At 40.5% G+C, this 20262-nt stretch overlaps 1 protein-coding gene across 1 annotated transcript in view; it reads right to left on the bottom strand.

Moving 5' to 3' along the window:
• The window catches only part of CD36 (CD36 molecule (CD36 blood group)), an 83402-nt gene extending 63489 nt beyond the window's left edge, over positions 1-19913 (bottom strand). Inside the window, exon 1 of the mRNA XM_072147256.1 lies at positions 19781-19913. The gene's annotated coding sequence lies outside the window, so the exon portion shown is untranslated. The remainder of the gene's footprint in view (positions 1-19780) is intronic.
• Positions 19914-20262: the final 349 nt, after the last annotated feature.

Here is a 20262-nt window from a genome sequence, read left to right as displayed (position 1 = left end):
TTAGCTAAAAGGAGTGGCACCCGGTGTGGTCTTCTGCTGCTGTAGCGCATCTGCCTCAAAGTTCGACATACTGTGCGTTCAGAGATGCTCTTTTGCCTACCTTGGTTGTAACGGGTGGCAATTTGAGTCACTGTTGCCTTTCTATCAGCTCGAACCAGTCTGCCCATTCTCCTCTGACCTCTGGCATCAACAAGGCATTTCCGCCCACAGAACTGCCGCTCACTGGATGTTTTTTCTTTTTCGGACCATTCTCTGTAAACCCTAGAGATGGTTGTGCGTGAAAATCCCAGTAGATCAGCAGTTTCTGAAATACTCAGACCAGCCCTTCTGGCACCAACAACCATGCCACGTTCAAAGGCACTCAAATCACCTTTCTTCCCCATACTGATGCTCGGTTTTAACTGCAGGAGATTGTCTTGACCATGTCTACATGCCTAAATGCACTGAGTTGCCGCCATGTGATTGGCTGATTAGAAATTAAGTGTTAACGAGCAGTTGGACAGGTGTACCTAATAAAGTGGCCGGTGAGTGTATATACAATATATAGTATAGTATACAGTATAATATATTCTATAGTGTAGTATATAGTGGCTGGTAATAACATAGTTCATTCAAACTTACCTAAAGTTTATTTTCTGATTTCAGGTAGCATTTGGAGAGACCATGCCCAAAAATGCTCTGCCAAGGTGTATTTCTATTTAGTGATAGTTCAAAGGATTTTTTAAAACCGAAATCATTCTCATAATGGGCATTCTGGAGATTAGTGAATTTAAACCATTACTAAACTTTTGTAACAATTATTATCTTAATTTCAGAAATGCAGGTGATAATAGTAAACTATGTAATATATTATGTTTAAGGAAATCTACCATCAGAATCAAGGATTGTAAACCAAGCACATTCACATGCAGGTTTGTGCACCCTCTTTCAGGATCCACTCTTCTTTTCACTTCTTATGCTTCTTAGTTTCTTATTCTTATGCTTTTTTTGCAAAGAAGGGCGGATCCTGCATGTAAGTGTGCTTGGTTTACAACTCTTAATTCTTGTAGATTTCCTTAAAGCAGGGCCGGTTCTAGACAAAGTGGGGCCCTGGGCAAAACTAAAAGTGGGGCCCCAAAATAAAACTATTTTATGACCAGTCGCAGTCAGCAAGAGGCTCCTTTAGTCTGGTAAAACAAACTGTAATATGGGAGAATTTTATAGGAGATAGATAGATGATAGGGAGAATGATGGGCAGCATGGTGACTCCATGATTAGCACTACAGCCTTGCAGCGCTGGTCAACATCTGCAAAGATTTTGTATGTTCTCTCTGTGTCTGCGTGGGTTTCCTCCGGGTCCTCCGGTTTCTTCCCACACTACAAAAAATTACTGGTAGGTTGATTAGACTGTGAGGCCCATTGGGGAGAGGGACCGATATTTTCTGAAAGCAGACACTTGCCCCATTTTCAAAATTGCATCAAAGATTTTATAGACACAGGCGCCTTCATGCAATTTTGATTCAAATTGAAACATTTTATTAAAAATACTTAAAATTTGACTTTGATTGCAAAAAATTTGATCCAAACAGAAAATGTTTACCTTCACATCTCCTACATGTAATAGATGGACATGTGTAGAGTTCACAAATGCCTCATATTGATATGTTCACATAAATAAATCCACATAATATCACTAAAACTAATAACTAGAGATCTGCTTTTCAGCTAGACATTTTTAGACAGTCACAACCTGCAAAATATATCAATAAAACAGAATAAAAAGTAAAGGCGCCATTAAACCTATAGAATTTTGAAAGCAGACAACCAGGCGATGCATTTGGCAATTAACATTAAAAATTTCCTCTAAAATATGTACAAATCCAGATACTTATATAAAGAAAATCTACTTTCCTAAAACAGTAAGATGTGAGGAGATCATACACACCCCACACCAATATATTCACCAAAATATGCAGCAAAGGGAACTGCAGAAAATTCACACAGATCTATCATTGTCTGTTCCTTAGACAATGGTAACCCAAATAAATAACTATATATCCATAAACCTCTCTAATGAGATAATAAAAGTCACGTTTAGATGTCGCCATTGTATTATCCGCACAATAACAGAACCCTCCGCGCTTCATAAGAATGAGAGTGAGAACCTCATAACATAGGTGTAAGTAATGGAGGATGATGGGAAATAAAAACTTTATTCCAGGACATGTGTGTGTTTTTGGTGTTACATATAACGTTATGGACATGTTCTGGTCGCGGTGTAGTCACATTAGGCAAGAGGATTGAATGTTCATCGTATCAGTCAAATTCTGGCCTAATACTTTAACACAGTTTAGGCGCAATTTTGGCGCAATGTTAGATTCGGGCACTTACATGTCATCCTGCTACAAGCTCCTCTCTGCTTCTCCCACAGCCCAGAATGAAGATAACACTCACGGCAGCATCCAGGTGTGTGACACCCTGCACCCAGTGACCTCCTCAGTAGTGGCTTCTCCTGGAGGGGATCCCCCAGTGCTGGTCTCCTGCTGCACCCCTGTAATTCTGCACAATATCCCCCTCAGAAACACTGGTGATACTGTGCAGAATGACATGAGGGACACTTATCAGTACTATGTGCAACATTCTGTAACGTTCTCTTCTCTCTTGCTCTGAGCTCAGGATTCTACAGAATGTTTTGTAAATAAAAGGTGATGAAGTGTAAATAGAGTCTGCAGCTCCTGTCTGCAGAGTATCTAATGACTGTATTATCTGTACTAGTGTCTGCAGAGTATCTAATGACTGTATTATCTGTACTAGTGTCTGCAGTGTATGTAATGTCTGTATTATCTGTACTAGTGTCTGCAGTGTATGTAATGTCTGTATTATCTGTACTAGTGTCTGCAGTGTATGTAATGTCTGTATGATCTGTTCTAGTGTCTGCAGTGTCTGGCTGAGCTTTGCTGCTAGAAATGAGCTGTTCTGCAAAGGGGCTCAGTGCTTTCTTCTCAGTTAACGCCACCTTCGGGATGGAGTGTTTTTGCGCCTAAATGAAAAGTCGCAAGTGATGAATGTCATTAGGCGCAGCAAAACATCTGGATTGCTAGGATAAATGAGGGAAAGCTGGTTATTTTTGCTGTGCAGATAGTTTGGCGTTTAGTCGCAAAAATGGCACAAAAAATGGTGCGCCTGAATGAAAAGGCGCAAAAAACAACAGAAAAAAAACGATTGATACATGTGGCCCAAAGTGTGTTCTTAGATAGTTCTGCATAGAGAAGGGTTAAAAACATGAATATTAGTTGATATTATCCCTCTCAAAATGTAGTAACATATAAAGTGAATATTTCCATTATCTGTGAGGTGCAGCAGATCCTGTGTGCAGCAAATGCTCCCTGCAGCCTGATGGCTAAGAATCTGGATTGGGGGGGGGGTTGTTAATTTCAGGGGGCTGTATCTCTGGCTCTGTGACACATAGAACCTCACTTCTGTTTGGGGGGGGGGGTGTTAATTTCAGGGGGCTGTATCTCTGGCTCTGTGACACATAGAACCTCACTTCTGTTTTCCTAAGAAAGAAGAAAGTCTCCTCTTTTATATGAATCTAAATTTGTGTTTCTAAAATGAAGGAAAACGGAGATATTAACTGTTAAACTGCCGTTGGGAGTGATTTTTATATATAAAAATGGCACCTGATATTCTCACTTTAAACCTGAATATCTCTGGATCCATAGCACCTAGAAACACAATTCAAGATTCATTTGAAAGAAAAGATTCTCCCCTTTCTCCCAGGGGCCATGGGCAATTGCCACCTTTGCCTACCCATAGTGCCGGCCCTGCCTTAAAGTAAAGCAATTTCTCTACGCTTTTTTTCTGCTTCTTTCTCCTGTAGTGGACAGTGAATCTGAAAATCTTCTCAGGTCTGTCCACTTCAGACAGATAAGCAGGCACCTTATTAACTCTTTCCATTCCTAGAGCATATTTCCCTTGATAATTCAGCTTTCTGAAGTGATTAGACTATCCATGGACTGCCTGTATAGAGTTACATCATCAGGGAACATTATCTGGTTTTCGTATCTTTTAGGGTGCTGTCATACGTGGCATTTGTGAAGCATTTTTGCCTTGCATATGTGCTTTCTATGCGTTGTTAACTTTCATGCATGGCGTTATATCCCTACATTTCAAACTAGTTTGCTTGCGATTGATTGTGGTTATATTTACAGTAGCCGAAGAAGGAGAAAAATAGCGCCACTCACCACAAAACTTCACTTTTAGGCTACTTTCACACGACTGTTTGGGGACATACAGTATATACAGCCACCGTATATGTCCCCCATAGGCCAGCAATGGGTGCATAGTGTGGTACAGAGCGATACGGTGCAGCACAACTGCGGCAATGTACCATTCCATACCTGGGAAAAGATAGTACATGTCCTATCTTTTCCAGTATTACAGCACAGTGCGTCATATATCTCTATGGAGAGGGGAGAAGCCGAGCAGCACTCAACCCCTCCTCCTCTCCTGTGAGCCGGCGTGTGCCCGCTGTGCTACAGTATGGTGGCCACACGTTTGTGTGAATGCAGCCTTAATCAGCATTAAAAATACAACCCCGTAGCCCATCAGTGGGCTTAACCAGGGAAACTAAACATGTCATTAGGGGCCAGGTTATCAGGATAAATGTGTTATATTGAGTTGCCACTACAGGAAACAAGGAGCTTTTTTAATTAGCATAGCTACCTGAATATTTATTAATGAATATATCAGTAGATTACCAAAATATAAAAAACATTAATGCATTTAAGCACAATAACCCTTTACGAAAGAGGACTAAAGTCGCAATCGGTGAAGTGAACCTTGCTGCTCTGTAATCCAAAAAGTATCATAAAAACAAAATTTCATGAACAGTATTAAAAGAATATATAAAATTCAAAAAGGATATACATATATACACAGAATAGGCATCAATCATAGGAACAAAGACAGATTGTCATATTATGGTTACTGGATTATACTTAGAGAAAAAAACTCATGTAATTCTTATCATTTACTCCAGCAGGACCCATAGCATTTGTTTTAATGATCCATTTAGCCTCTCTTTGTCGGTCTCCTCTTTTTCTCAATGGTGGAACAAACTCTAAGCCACAAAACTTTAGGATAGATGCATTTTCCTGGTGAGACTTACAATGTTCCCAGAATCTCACATGCAAGCCTCTGATGCTTTTCCTATATATAACAATATACAGGGACAAAAAAAATGACATATTCAACAAATTGGGTTTTGCAATGGGTCACCAGGGACATCATTTTCACTAAAGACAGGTTGCTGAAGCCTTACACCTGCAGTGCAAATCTGCCTTTCTGCCTTTTCTAAGCATTTGAATTACAATATACACTCACCGGCCACTTTATTAGGTACACCTGTCCAACTGCTCGTTAACACTTAATTTCTAATCAGCCAATCACATGGCGGCAACTCAGTGCATTTAGGCATGTAGACATGGTCAAGACAATCTCCTGCAGTTCAAACCTAGCATCAGTATGGGGAAGAAAGGTGATTTGAGTGCCTTTGAACGTGGCATGGTTGTTGGTGCCAGAAGGGCTGGTCTGAGTATTTCAGAAACTGCTGATCTACTGGGATTTTCACGCACAACCATCTCTAGGGTTTACAGAGAATGGTCCGAAAAAGAAAAAACATCCAGTGAGCGGCAGTTCTGTGGGCGGAAATGCCTTGTTGATGCCAGAGGTCAGAGGAGAATGGGCAGACTGGTTCGAGCTGATAGAAAGGCAACAGTGATTGAAATCGCCACCCGTTACAACCAAGGTAGGCAGAAGAGCATCTCTGAACGCACAATACATCGAACTTTGAGGCAGATGGGCTACAGCAGCAGAAGACCACACCGGGTGCCACTCCTTTCAGCTAAGAACAGGAAACTGAGGCTACAATTTGCACAAGCTCATCGAAATTGGACAGTAGAAGATTGGAAAAATGTTGCCTGGTCTGATGAGTCTCGATTTCTGCTGCGACATTCGGAGGGTAGGGTCAGAATTTGGCATCAACAACATGAAAGTATGGATCCATCCTGCCTTGTATCAACGGTTCAGGCTGGTGGTGGTGGTGTCATGGTGTGGGGAATATTTTCTTGGCACTCTTTGGGCCCCTTGGTACCAATTGAGCATCATTGCAACGCCACAGCCTACCTGAGTATTGTTGCTGACCATGTCCATCCCTTTATGACCACAATGTACCCAACATCTGATGGCTACTTTCAGCAGGATAATGCGCCATGTCATAAAGCTGGAATCATCTCAGACTGGTTTCTTGAACATGACAATGAGTTCACTGTACTCAAATGGCCTCCACAGTCACCAGATCTCAATCCAATAGAGCAGTGGTGGCAAACCTATGGCACGGGTGCCAGAGGTGGCACTCAGAGCCCTCTCAGTGGGCACTCAGGCTGTTGACCCATGGCAGAGTTTGCAGGAAGCGAGAGGAGGTGTGGACAGGGTCAAGTTATCATTGAAGCCCCTTCTGTGTGACCCCTGAATCTTCCTGTTCAGGGGTCTGTCAAGGCAATCCAAATTTCTTCTCCTTTAGACAAAGATATTGGTGGCCTCAGGACCATTGAAAGATGTGGTATAGCACAGAGCAAGAAGATTGTAATAAGTTACTGCTTGAATTGCTGTGTTGGCACTTTAAAAAAAAATGCAGGTTTTGGGTTCCAGTTTGGTCACTCGAACTCTAAAAGGTTTGCCATCACTGCAATAGAGCATCTTTGGGATGTGGTGGAACGGGAGATTCGCATCATGGATGTGCAGCCGACAAATCTGCAGCAACTGTGTGATGCCAATGTCAATATGTGATGTCAATATGGACCAAAATCTCTGAGGAATACTTCCAGCACCTTGTTGAATCTATGCCATGAAGAATTGAGGCAGTTCTGAAGGCAAAAGGGGTCCAACCTGTTACTAGCATGGTGTAAAGTGGTGAGTGTAATTGTGTGTTATAACTTATCTTGCATCCTGACAAAATCCTGGGGTAGTCAGAGGGGCTAGACTTTGTTTTGGATGCATTTCAAAAAACAACATCATCTGTGCAAGTCCGTGCGCACAGTATGAGACATGCTGACCGTGCAGGCGCGAGAATGCCTGGAAGTTATCGAAAATTCAGGACAGCGGGCGGGATCTGGGTAGGTGACATGTGAAGGGGGCGAGCCAGGGGCCGAAAGAATAAAGGAGAAGGCCGGGTGAGGGGCGGGAATATACTTTTGAAAATCTGACACACTGAGGAGCAATTTCCCAAGGGTGGGGGGAAACTACTCCTCTTCAGCTCCGCCCAAGGGGCGACTAGACTAGTCACACAGTACGTGTAATTCAAAGGTAATATATAAAATATCTTTTGTTCTGTAAAACCGATTTTTCATACAAAAAATGTTTAGCAGTGTATGTGCAATGCTCTATGGGGATGGGTGGCTTCTAAAAAGGGGCCCCCTGGTGACAGGTTCCCTTTAAAAATTATGGAAATGATCCTGAGGGGCTCCAGGCCTAGAGGTCATTTGCATAATTTTAAAAAGCCCTGTCTTGTAAAAACCAGCTCATAAGCTAAAAGATTAGCAGATCCTGCCAGAGGGGGCACACAACAGTATCAGTGTTTTGGTTTACAATCCTTCATCCTGCTGTTAGATATTCTTTTAGGGAAGAAAGGTTAGGGGGTAGAAGGACACAGAAATACGTTTTTTTTTAAAAGGTATATCACAAAGTTTATTATTATCATCTGCATTATTTATGTATGCAAATTTGTAAACAGTTTAGTTACACTTTTATGATTTCACTTTAAGGTAAGGTAAGGTTCTAAGTAATTTTTTAGATGGTAAAATCTCTACTATTCATTTTAAAACATTCAGGTCTGTTAGCAATAAGTAGCTAATTGTTAGGGCTTATCTATTCAGCATTTTTCTCATCACTTGTTGTGGCTTCGCAAAACCACCACCGAATTAAGAATTTTTTTTAGAAAAAAAGAAAGCCGTTGCAAGTCCATATGTTGTCAGTATGCAAGCTTCTGATCTGTAAATGTAAAGTATATGCTCCCATTCATTGAGAGTGGCTTTGTGGTCACAGCAAGCTATGATTTGGTCAGCACAACGGTTATGAATTTCAACTGTTGGAATGAGGGATGAAGATATAGGCAGATGTATATAGTTACGCATTGGTTGCTAATAAGGAAAAAAATAGATACTACAATAATCTTCAACCGGATGCATGTAGAGAAACATTGTGAAACAGTAATGAGAAATCCCTTTCTGTAACTGAATATGGTATAATTCCTCCAGACTGACTTCATCATACGTCTCATTCATTTGAAAACATAGCATATCCATGCCCACTAAAGTAGGTCATATCACAGTTTGACATTCCCTGTGAAGAACAAAAGTAAATGTAACTGTTCTTTAAACAAAACACATAAAAAAGAAAACATGAATGTTCTGTCAATGTAGTGGTGGACCAGAAGACTGTATAGGGTGCTCCGTACATCACTTCCAGCAACCAAATGATTCGGTATTTGAAGGGGTATGTTGTCTGGTATGTACTGTATTTGCTAAATAAACTCTCTCACTAAGACTATGGCCCAGATGAAGGCTACATTCACACTACTGTATGGAGGACGTATATACGGCCGACGTATATACGGCCGATATACATCCTCCATAGACATCAATGGGCGCACGGCGCCCTACGGGAGTGGAACGATGCAGCACACGTGCGGCACTGTACCACTCCGTACCCGGGGAAAAGATAGGACCTGTCCTATGCCATGCATCTCTATGGAGAGGGGCGGGGGTGAGCTGCGCTCACCTCTTCCTCCTCTCCCCGTGCACTGCCGTTGCCCACTACGGTACGGTACGGGCGGGCAATGGCAGTGTGAATGTAGCCTTACTATGTAGTCTGCACCAGAATTCTTGAAGTTAGTGCACCAAAAAAATCAGGTACACACAGCTCATGCACTTGGGGCGCATGCAGCGCGCTTAACTTCTGACTTTAGAGTCAGGCTGCCATCTTGGATTTTTGTGTGACAGCGTGCAGATGAGATTTCTGTCTCTCTCTGCACTGAGCCTGTAGCCACACCCCCTGCACGGAGCTCAAAGACAATCACTGATCACTTCCTGCCATTAGATTGTGAGCAGAGAGTGAAGCTACAAACAATAAACTACAACGAGATAAGTTATCCGGGGGAACGGGGAGGCAGGCACATATCTGTGAGAACACAGATGTAGCAGAGCAATCTAATGGATCTTATGCATCTCTGATCTGTCTCACCTCGCTTTGTATGTGTCAGTGTGTTAGTACAATCAGGGCCGGCTCAAGGTTAAAGTAGGTCCCTGGGCGACAGAAACTTAGGGGGCACCTTAGTGGACCTCCCCCCAGTAGCAAGACTGTCCCTCCCCCCCCCCCCGCAGTAATCCCACTGTCCCTCCTACATAGCCACACTGTCCCCCTACAAGTCACTTTCCTTTAGCCACACCGTACCCCCTATGTCGCCACACTGTCCAACCACCCATAAGCCACACTGCCTCTCCCTAGGTAGCCACACTGCCCCCCCATAAGCCACATTCCATTAGCCACACTGTCCCCCCTACATGGTCATACTGTCCCACCAGCCATAAGCCACACTGCCTCCCCCTACGTGGCCACACTGTCCCCCTCATAACCCACACTCCATAACCCACTCTGTCCCCCCACCCAAAAAACTCACTGCCCCTGTTTGCACCTGTTTGAACTTTTTTCCTGTATAAAAGACACCTGCCCACACACTCCAACCTCTTCACCATGGGCAAAATCAAAGAGCTGTCTAAGGACACTAGGGACAAAACTATAGACCTGCACAGGGTCAGGATGGGCTACAGGGCAATAAGCAAGCAGCTTGCAGCTTTGGCTGCACCGTATTGAAAGAAGGTATACGACCTTCTTTCAATACGGTGCAGCCAAAGCTGCAAGCTGCTTGCTTATTGGGTCCATGAATTGCAAGATTTTAGACAAAAATCTCCTTACCTCAGTAAGAGCATTGAAGATGGGTCATGGTTGGGTCTTCCAGTATGACAATAAACCAAAACACACATCCAGGAGAACTAAGGAGCGGGAGCATATAAATTATTTCAAGGTCCTGGAGTGGTCTAGCCAATCTACAGACCTGAACCCAATCAGAAATCCTTGGAAGGATCTGAAACTCCATGTTATTAAGCGACAGGCTCGATGACTGACAGATCTGGAAAAGATCTGCTGCGTTGGGTGCAATCTTGGCCAACAAATACAGGAAACGCCTGACCTCTGTAATTTGCTTCTGTACCAAATATTACATTCTATTTTTCCATGGTATCAAATACTTATTTCATGCATTAAAATTCATTATTTAAAAATCATACTATGTAATGTTCTGGACTTTTTTTTTTTTTTTAATTCTGTCACAGTTTCTTACAGTTGAAATGAACTACCATAAAATGGCAGGCTTCTTCATTCTTTGTAACTGAAAAAACTTGCAAAATCAGATATATTTTTCTCCCACTGTGTGTTTATTCAAATCTTTTAGTTGCAAAAGCTGTCCAGCCTGCAACCTCCCTATAGCCAAGTAATCAACCCTTATGTCAATTTGTATTTTTTATATTTCAAATTGTTATTAGATTTCATAAATTAGCATCTCAGAAGTATAAAATAATAAAGCTGTGTGCAGGAATTTGATTATACATCTTATAAACTTGGTTTAGCTTGAAGACACATAACTAACTCTATTTAAATTTATCAAGTCTTGCAACATATCATTTACTTTACTTTGGTAAATTATAGTGTTTGTGGATTTGTCCCTGGTGATCTACATAGGATGACTTACTTAAATACAGTTGTGTGTTCAGTTGCTGGCAGGCGCCTATAATTTAAGGCTTCTGCCATTGCATTCTAACTTTAGCTCTATAATAAAGTGTGCCTTTATGGATCATAGTAGGATTAGAAATGCTAGGATGATGTAATTTTTGGAGTTATCAAGCATAATTACACATGCTGCCAATATAAACACAACATAGTCCAGTCACAATTCATTTTGGTGCATGTTTCAATTTTAGTTGTAATTTATCTATTTCCATAATGTGTACAATGTTTTTCTGAATGAATGGAAAATTCTATATCTCACTGCTTTCTGATATTATACTTCAATGTGAGAATGGTGAATTATATTGTAAAGCTATGTGTCAGAATTTGCTGAATTGCTCTAGCACTGTTCTGAAAGGAATCAGGTTTTAGGCTGCTGTGCTTGTAGTCACACCCAGGGCTTCTGGGCTGGGAACGTTTATTGACAGCTTCCTTTCAGTGTCAGTTCCCTTGGCGGGGCTGAGTGTGTGTTCATCCGGAAAGGTGGGTGGTGTCTTCTGAAGCGGTGTCTTTTTATCAGCTGTAACTTGAGTGATGGAAGGCTGAACCAGTTAGCTGTTGGGGGAGGTGTACAGGAACTCTTTATATATCTACCCAGTTCTAATTGCAGGTTGCTGGTTGTTACAGTCCCTTTACACTTTGGCCCACATTAATTAAAGCCCCTCCACCAGTTTTTGTCTGACTCTTTCTAGTGCAAACCGCTAGTACATCTATTTATAATGTGTCTGCAACACTTGTGTTGCATGCAACACATTTGTAACATGGTTGCACTTTACCTGACGAAACACAAAATTCTGGGGCGTTCTGGTGCACAACTTTTTTTTGGTGCACATGTAACATTAGGCTTGCAACACAATTCTGTTGGAGATTGCTTGATAAATATGTTGCATGCCCTGTGTTAAAGGTGAACCAAAAAAAAAAAAAAGGATGTGCACCACAATTCATGAATCTGGCACATCCTGCACACTTTAAAGGAAACCTACCACCAATTATCTACCTATTAAGGTAGATCAGGTGGTAGGTGCCTCTATTGGACATTTTAAGGGCTAATCCGTGTAGCCTTAATTGGTAGATCTTTGGTGGTAGGTTTCCTTTAATAAATGTCGGCTATTTTACTATTCTCTTGCTATTCGATTCTGTGCCTTGTCACCTTATTGGATTTGACCTGGTTCTGCCTTGGCTGTCTATTATCTGTTGTTTGTTCCTTTGTGTCATGTCATATCTCCTGATGCAACCCCAATTTCCCCAACTTAGACTTGAATTCGGTTATTGCCTTTAATCTTTCTGAATCCTAGAGAGAGAGGAGCTAGGGATCATGAGTGTGGCCACTTCACTTGGGTTCTGCTGCAGAGTACTTATCACTACATTAGTCACTCCGCACATTTGATACCCCCTAGTGATCTCATAACAACGGCCACTGTATCTAACTGTTTATGTCCGCATTTCACCGATGTAGATCCTCTGATGAATCCCATGTGTGAAGAAACGCGTCAGGGTGGGGGGATGCAGGGGGATTTTTGATTTTTCAAAAAAAATACTGAATGGTACTGCCCTTGTAAGGGCGGGAGACATCTCCGGGACGATAGGGAGAGTGTAGGGGCACTTTTGATTTCTTCTCACATCCATTACTCCCCAGGAGAGAACTTTTACTCCCGACCCAGCAACCCACCAGGTACCTCTGTACAGACACCAGCATGTATGGCAAGATGCAAATATTTTCTACTATATCTATGTTGTTTGATCCCAGTGATTCTGTGACCATCCGGGCTGGATGCACTGGATGATTTTACTGCTATTTGATATTTTTTAGATGTTGGTTTTTAATGCATATCCAATAAAAAGTTATGAATTTTAGTTATCTCACTTGACTGGCTAATATAAGATTGATATATGCAAGGTGAGAGTGATGTTGGCCCCCAAAACTGTGTATGGCAACCTCACTTGGTATCTATATATTTATTTTTTGGCTAATTACGTCATAAAACAACTTTTCTTATATTCATAATAATAATTCCTTTATTTATATAGCGCACACAGATTACACAGTGCTACACAGAGCCAAATTTGTCCCTGTCCCCAACAGGGCTCACAATCTAATCAACCTATCATTATGTTTTGGATTGTGGGAGGAAACTGGAGGACCACCAAGGAAACCCATGCAAACACGGAGAGAACATACAAACTCTTTGCAGGGACTTGAACCCAGATCCCCAGCGCTGCAAGGCTGTAATGCTAACCACTAAGCCACCGTGCATATTCATCTGTAATACTTAACAGTTGTTTTCTAAATTTATTCAAGATAAATTTGAATATATTTACATTTTCAAGCATTATTCAAACCGTATAATTTGACATTGAACGAACTGTCACTCATCTGACATAGCTTTCATAATAAGTAATAATACATATTTTTGAAATAACTCGGAAGAATCTTTCCTTAAAAATCTTCTTGGTGCCATGTATGTTACATGTAATATATGTTGTTGGGATCAGGGTCTGCTGGGTGGTTATTGAATATATTGAAATGCAGCAGATAAACAAAACATAAAATAAACACCTGACCGTTTGGGCACTAATCCCAAACAGAAATTGGTTACCTCACCTACAATACAGTATAGACACAAGTTCAGACAGTCTATACAGTCAACATCTCTGTCAGCAGCGACCCACTTTGTGGCTCTGTGTGTTAACAAACGAGGGTGTGTGACTGTAACTGTCGTCGGGTAGGAATATGCCCCTTTGACATGGAAATAGTAACACCTAATTGTCAATGTACTGAAGAATATCTAGGAGTGAAATGGAAAAAAACATAATGCAAATTGCTTAGAATTAATACACCAGAGTTATTTCATGAGAAAGACAATTATTTACTAAAACAGAAATATAATTTGTCCTCTGTAAAAGACAACTTTTAAACTATGATAATGTTATTCAACTAACAAATTATTCCACCGCGGTAAAAATGAGGTCCCTCTGTAGCATTCTGGTTTAAGCTGAAACATTGTACTCAGCATTTTTATAGGCTTAAATTCAATCCTTTATCTAGAAGCTCCCAGCATAAGTGGGTCAGTGATTGTTCTATGCTGTGTCTTTGTGAATATAGGATCAATTTTAAGCCTATGAGAATGCATCCAGCAAATAGTCCTGACGCTTTTAGCTTGAAAACTTTGGAACATATGTTTATCATATTTATGTTAGGATTTTACTAAACATCATATTAAATAAGTATTGCAATTTTTTATTTTATAATTTCTGGGAGCAAGGACACCATTAGGAATTTCGAGGCCCCAGCCTGGCAGCCAGTCTTTTTTGCCCCCCCCCCCCTTCTTGCACATATTTGTTTCCCATCTTACTACTACACCACATAACATATATACAGTAACGGAACCAAGCTTACTACATAAATATTGTATAAGAAACAAGATAACTACATAGAAACCTTACCAGAACTAACAGTACTACATAGAATTAGCACCAGATCCAAGATTACTACAGGAATAAGGTACCAGAACCAAGAATACTACACACTACATTATACTACTACAAAGATACTTTACCAGAACCACCATTGCTGTCATTTCAGCTTCTTCTCCCTTCTTACCCCCCCTTCTTACTCCCCCTCTTAATATGTTTTTAGCTTAAGCACTCCATCATGATACTGTGATCCTGAAAATGCAACTATCAGTTTATAAGTATTTACCTTCCTAATGAATTATAACATATATAGTGCACACAAATAAATTATTAGCATTTGGGGCAGCCCATATGGTGATGTTATTTCTTTGGGTGTTTCTGATTTATTCTGGTTTATTGGCAACATCTATGTTAATAAGAGACAAGCCTGTGGATGTATTTGAAGGCACACCTGAAACACACTGCTTCTTAATGTAACATCATGTGAAAGTGTAAAGAAATCAGGCAAGATATCAGAAAGAGAATTATGAACTTGAACCCTTGGGTGCAATTTACAGGAACTTGAAGATGTCTCTTTAATCTGTACAACAATTACACGCAAGTACAAACATGTAAAGTCATCATACCGCTCAGGAAGGAGATGGTTTCTTTGTCCAAGAGTTGAACGTGCTTTGGTCCGAAATGTGCATTTCAACCCAAGAGCAAAAGCAAAAGACCTTGAGAACATGTTGGCTAAAGCTGTTGAGAGGGTGTCAGTATCCACAGTGCAATGAGTACTGTATGGACATGGACTGAAAGGCCACTATGCCAGGAAGAAGTCATTACTCCAAGAGACATATAAAAGACAGATTATTGTTTGTAAAGCAAACAAGCACAAAGACCTTAATTTTTGGAGACATGTCCTCAAACTAAAATGGAACTGTTTAGCCATAAAGACCAATGTTACATTTGGAGGATAAAGGAAGAAGCTAGCAAGCCTGAGAAAGCCATCCCATCCTGAAACACGTGGGGTGGCAGCTTCATATTGTGGGGGGGTTTTGCTGCTAGAGGGACTGGTGCACCGCACAAAATAGATGGCATCATAAGGAAAGAACATTGTTTGGCAATACTGAAGCAACTCAAGACATCAGCCAGGAAGTTAAAACTTGGATCTTCCAAATGGACAATGCAGTTACCATCGTAAAGCCATTATCTTAATCCTATTGCAACTTGCAAAATCATAGTATCATAGTATACAAGGCTGGAAAAAGACACAAGTCCATCAAGTCCAACCTTTAAGAATTAAATAAATGCTTTATCCCCATAACCCATGATATTTTTTCTCTCCAGAAAGGCATCCAGGCCTCTCTTGAACATGTACATAGAGTCCGCCATAACAACCTCCTGCGGCAGAGAGTTCCATAGTCTCACTGCTCTTACAGTAAAGAACCTTTGTCTATGTTGATGGAAAAATCGCCTCTCCTCTAGGCGCAGAGGATGCCTGGTCACAGGCCTAGGTATAAAAAGATCTTTGGAGAGATCTTTGTACTGTCCGTTCAGGTATTTGTACATTGTAATAAGGTCTCCCCTCAGTCATCTTTTTTCTAAACTGAATAATCCAAATTTTGTAATCTGTCATTGTATTCTAATCCCCCCATTCCCCTAATAATCCTCGTTGCTCTCCTCTGCACCCGTTCCAGCTCTACTATATCCTTTTTATACACTGGTGCTCAAAACTGTACACAATTTTCCATGTGTGGTCTGACCAGGGATTTGTATAAGGGCAAAACTATGTCTTTATCATGAGAAACTATTCCTTTCTTGATACATCCCATAATTTTATTTGCTTTAGCAGAAGCCGCCTGGCTCTGGTCACTAAAATTAAGTTTACCATCCACCAATACCCCCAAGTCCTTTTCAGCTCCAGTTTTACCAAGTAATTGACTGTTTAGAACATAATTATACTTTTTGTTTCCATGGCCCAAGTGCATAACTTTACATTTATCTACATTAAACCTCATCAACCATTTCTCTGCCCACTCCTCAAGCTTCCACAAATCCCTCTGTAATGCTAAACTATCGACCTCAGTATTTATTACTTTACACAGCTTAGTATCATCTGCAAATATTGAAACTTGACTGTGTAAACCCACTACAAGGTCATTAATAAAAATCTTAAAAAGAAGTGGCCCCAATACTGACCCCTGTGGCACTCCACTGGTAACATCAACCCAATCTGAGGATGTGCCATTAATGACAACCCTCTGTTTTCTATCATTAAGCCAATTACTTACCCAAATACATAGATTTTCCTCTATTCCCAGCAGTCTCATTTTATATACCAACCTTTTATGAGGCACGGTGTCAAATGCCTTTGAAAAGTCCAGATATACAACATCCACAGCATCCCCCAGATACAGTCTTGAACTTACCTCCTCGTAGAAACCAATCAGATTAGTCTGACAGGACCGATCTCTCATAAACCCATGCTGACGCTGGGTTATAAGGTTGTGCACAGTGAGATACTCCAGGATAGCATCTCTAACAAACCCCTCAAATATTTTCCCCACCACAGAAGTTAGACTCACAGGTCTGTAGTTTCCAGAATCGCTTTTTGATCCTTTTTTGTATATTGGTAACACATTTGCTATGCGCCAGTCCTGTGGAACATAACCAGTCCTCAGTGAATCTTCAACTAATAATAATAACGGTCTGTCTATCACGGTACATAGTTCATGCAGAACCCGGGGGTGTATGCCATCTGGCCCCGGTGATTTATCTATCCTAGTGGTTGCGAGGCAGCGCCGTACCTCTTTCTGGGTTAAACTGTTGACATTCCAAAAAGAATTTACATTATTCCTCATTGTGTCTTCCACCAGGGGATTTTCCTGGGTAAAGACAGTTGAAAAGTCGACATTCAGTAGATTGGCCCATTCCTCATCACCTTCCGCCAGAACCCCATGTTATTTCTAAGCAGACCCAAACTCTCTGTTTTTAGTTTCTTATCATTTATATACTTGAAAAATAATTTGGGATTATTTTTGCTCTCTCTGGCAATATTTCTCTCAGTATCTATTTTTGCGGCCTTTATGTGCTTTTTACAGTATTTATTTTTATCTCTAAAAACCTGTAATGTCACATTGCTACCTTCACGTTTTAGCACCTTAAATGCCTTATCTTTCTCGCTTATTGCTTTCCTTACAAGACTAGTTAGCCACATTGGCTTTTTCTTGTTCCTCTTATGCTTTTTCCCATAAGGTATGTGCTGCTCACAGGACTTTTACAGAATATATGAGAAAAAGTCCCATTTGGGGGGGTTCTCTTTGAGAACATTATCCCAGTCTATGCCTTTAAGGTCTTCCCTTAGTTTGCCCTCCGGAAGTTTAGAGTGTTGGTTGCCCCTTCCCTAATGCTCTTAGTAAAGCGTAATACAAAATCAATGAAATTATGATCACTATTACCCAGGTTCCCCCCAACCTGTAGTTTTGATACCCTATCAGGTCTGTTGGTAAGGATAAAGTCCAGCAGTGCCTCGCCTCTTGTTGGCTCCAGGACTAGTTGCAACAGGTAATTGTCTTTTGTTGTAGACAAGAACCTGCTGCCTTTGAAGGACCTGCTGGTTTCTGCCCCCCAGTCAATATCTGGTTAATTGAAGCCCCCCATGATAAGTACTTCACCATGCTTTGAAGCCGCATCCATTTCACTTATCAGCATTTCCTCTGCTGCCTCCATTATATTTGGAGCCTTATAACAAACCCCTAGTAATATTTTATTATTCTTTTTCCCTCCACTTATCTCCACCCATAGGGACTCCACATTTGCATTTGCGTTACTGATGTCATCTCGCAAGACAGGCTTGAGGCAAGAATTCACATATAAACAAACCCCTCCCCCTTTTTTATTTATACTATCCTTTCTAAAAAAAAACTATAACCATCTATAGTAACAGCCAAGTCATACCTACTGTTCAGCCATATCTCGCTGATACCCACTATATCAAAATGTATGGAGAAAACTGAAAAAGCAGCCTACAACATCAGTTCAGTTGCACTAGCTATTGTGAGAACAGATAGTGTCCCGTAATGAATTGCTATATAAAATGTGACCTCCACAACTATTTATGTAGCCTGACCCCATGACGTACTATTGATTGATTATTAGTAAAAATTACTATATGCTGCACCGTAACGGAAAATAGCACCCAAATGTCTGAATCACCACTTTTTTGATCAAGCAGTCATATAGGTCCCAAATTTATATAAATTAAAATCTCAGTGCATAGCAAAAAATGACACCTTACATAGGTCCGAAAACCAAATCTTGAAATTGTTATTGGCCCCGGAATTTCGCAAAATGGCTATTTTTTTTTTTTGTACAAATTTTTTTTTTTTTTTATCAACTTAGACTTAATAAAACCTATATATATATAGGTATGCCTGTGATCAGTCCGACCCAAAGTATAAAGGGGAAGCATCATTTGGAACAAAGAATGAAAGCCGTTAAAACAGAGCCCACAAGAAAACGCTGCAAATCTATCACACATTTTTTGTCAATTTACTGCACTTGGAATTTTTCTCCAGGTTTCCATTACATTGCAATGAATATTAAATGGCGCCACTAAAAACTACAATTTGTCCTGCAGATAATAAGCCAATACACATCTCTGTTAATAGAAAAATAAAAAAGTTATCGCTTTTGGAATGAGGGAAGTAAAAAACAGAACCGCAAAACTACTAAGGGTCCTGTAAGGGTTAATTTTAAATTGGTAAAAATAGTGACTCCGTAATAGCATGAAGGACTAGCTAGGACTGACAGATTGTAATGGCTTGGGGGTCTCGTAGAGAACATCTACCACCATGATGAAAAATTGTAAACCAAGCACACTTACATGCTGGTGTGTGCACCATTCAACAGTATCTGCTCTTCTTGTAGCCTCCTATGCCCTTGTTTTTTCAGAAATATTGTTACTAAAAATTAAGCAAATGAGCCTGAGGGGTTCCAGGCTCTATGGACATCTATAGAGCCTGGAGCCCCTCAGCTTCATTTGCATAATTTTTATAACCTTTTTTTTAGAAAAACAAGGTCCTAAAGGAAGAATGGATTCTGCCAGAGGCCCCCTCTGGCAGAATCCATTCTTCCTTTAGGACCTTGTTTTTTGGCCATTTATGTCACGTAAGACTATCCTTAAAGGAAAAGAAGGATTGTAAATCAAGCACACTGAAATACTGGTGTGTGCCCCACACACCAGTATTTCAGTGTGCTTGATTTACAATCCTTCTTTTCCTTTAAGGATAGTCTTACGTGACACAAATGGCTCTACACTATGAAAGAGGAACACATGCTTTCATTGTACTTATGCATGATCAAAATGTATGCTACAATCTGTTCACTATAAAACAATAAACTGTAAAAAAATATATACTGTAAGACACACTAAGGCACCGTCAATATTGTACTTCATTACATGTATTACAGCATGTTGATACTAAAATGTAAATTAGAAACTGACCTTGCATCTATGTTTTGTATTCCAATCATTTTTGAGAGCTGACCATGTTTTGATAAACTCCCAAAGGTAAGAGAACAGAATGATCACAAGGCACAAGGAGAGCTCTCATTCAGTGTATTAGCTGGAGCCACTGTTGCCAGACATCTGCATCCAATTAGTAACTGAGCTAGTCAATCAGAAAAGAGGATGACCTAGATTTGAGAGGAGCTATTCCCGCAGCACTTATCATCACTGAACACTGTTTGCTCAGTGGAAACCTTAATTGCTACACATTGCTACTAAGAGGGATTTCTCAGAAAAATGACTTGGAACATTTTAAATAATAGTATACATTAACCTATACTTAGATTCTGTGTTCTCCTACATGCTTTTGTGATTGTTTGGAGCCTTTTTGACATTTTGTGAAACTACACTGCCCATTGGATTAATGCTCAGAAGAAATAATAGGGAATTTTTTTGTGCTATAAATAACAAAATCTTCA

The sequence above is a fragment of the Engystomops pustulosus genome, chromosome 4 (assembly GCF_040894005.1).
Source record: "Engystomops pustulosus chromosome 4, aEngPut4.maternal, whole genome shotgun sequence".
Taxonomy (NCBI): domain Eukaryota; kingdom Metazoa; phylum Chordata; class Amphibia; order Anura; family Leptodactylidae; genus Engystomops; species Engystomops pustulosus.
Note: the sequence above shows the minus strand (reverse complement) of the source record. Positions and strands in the feature narration are given on the sequence as shown.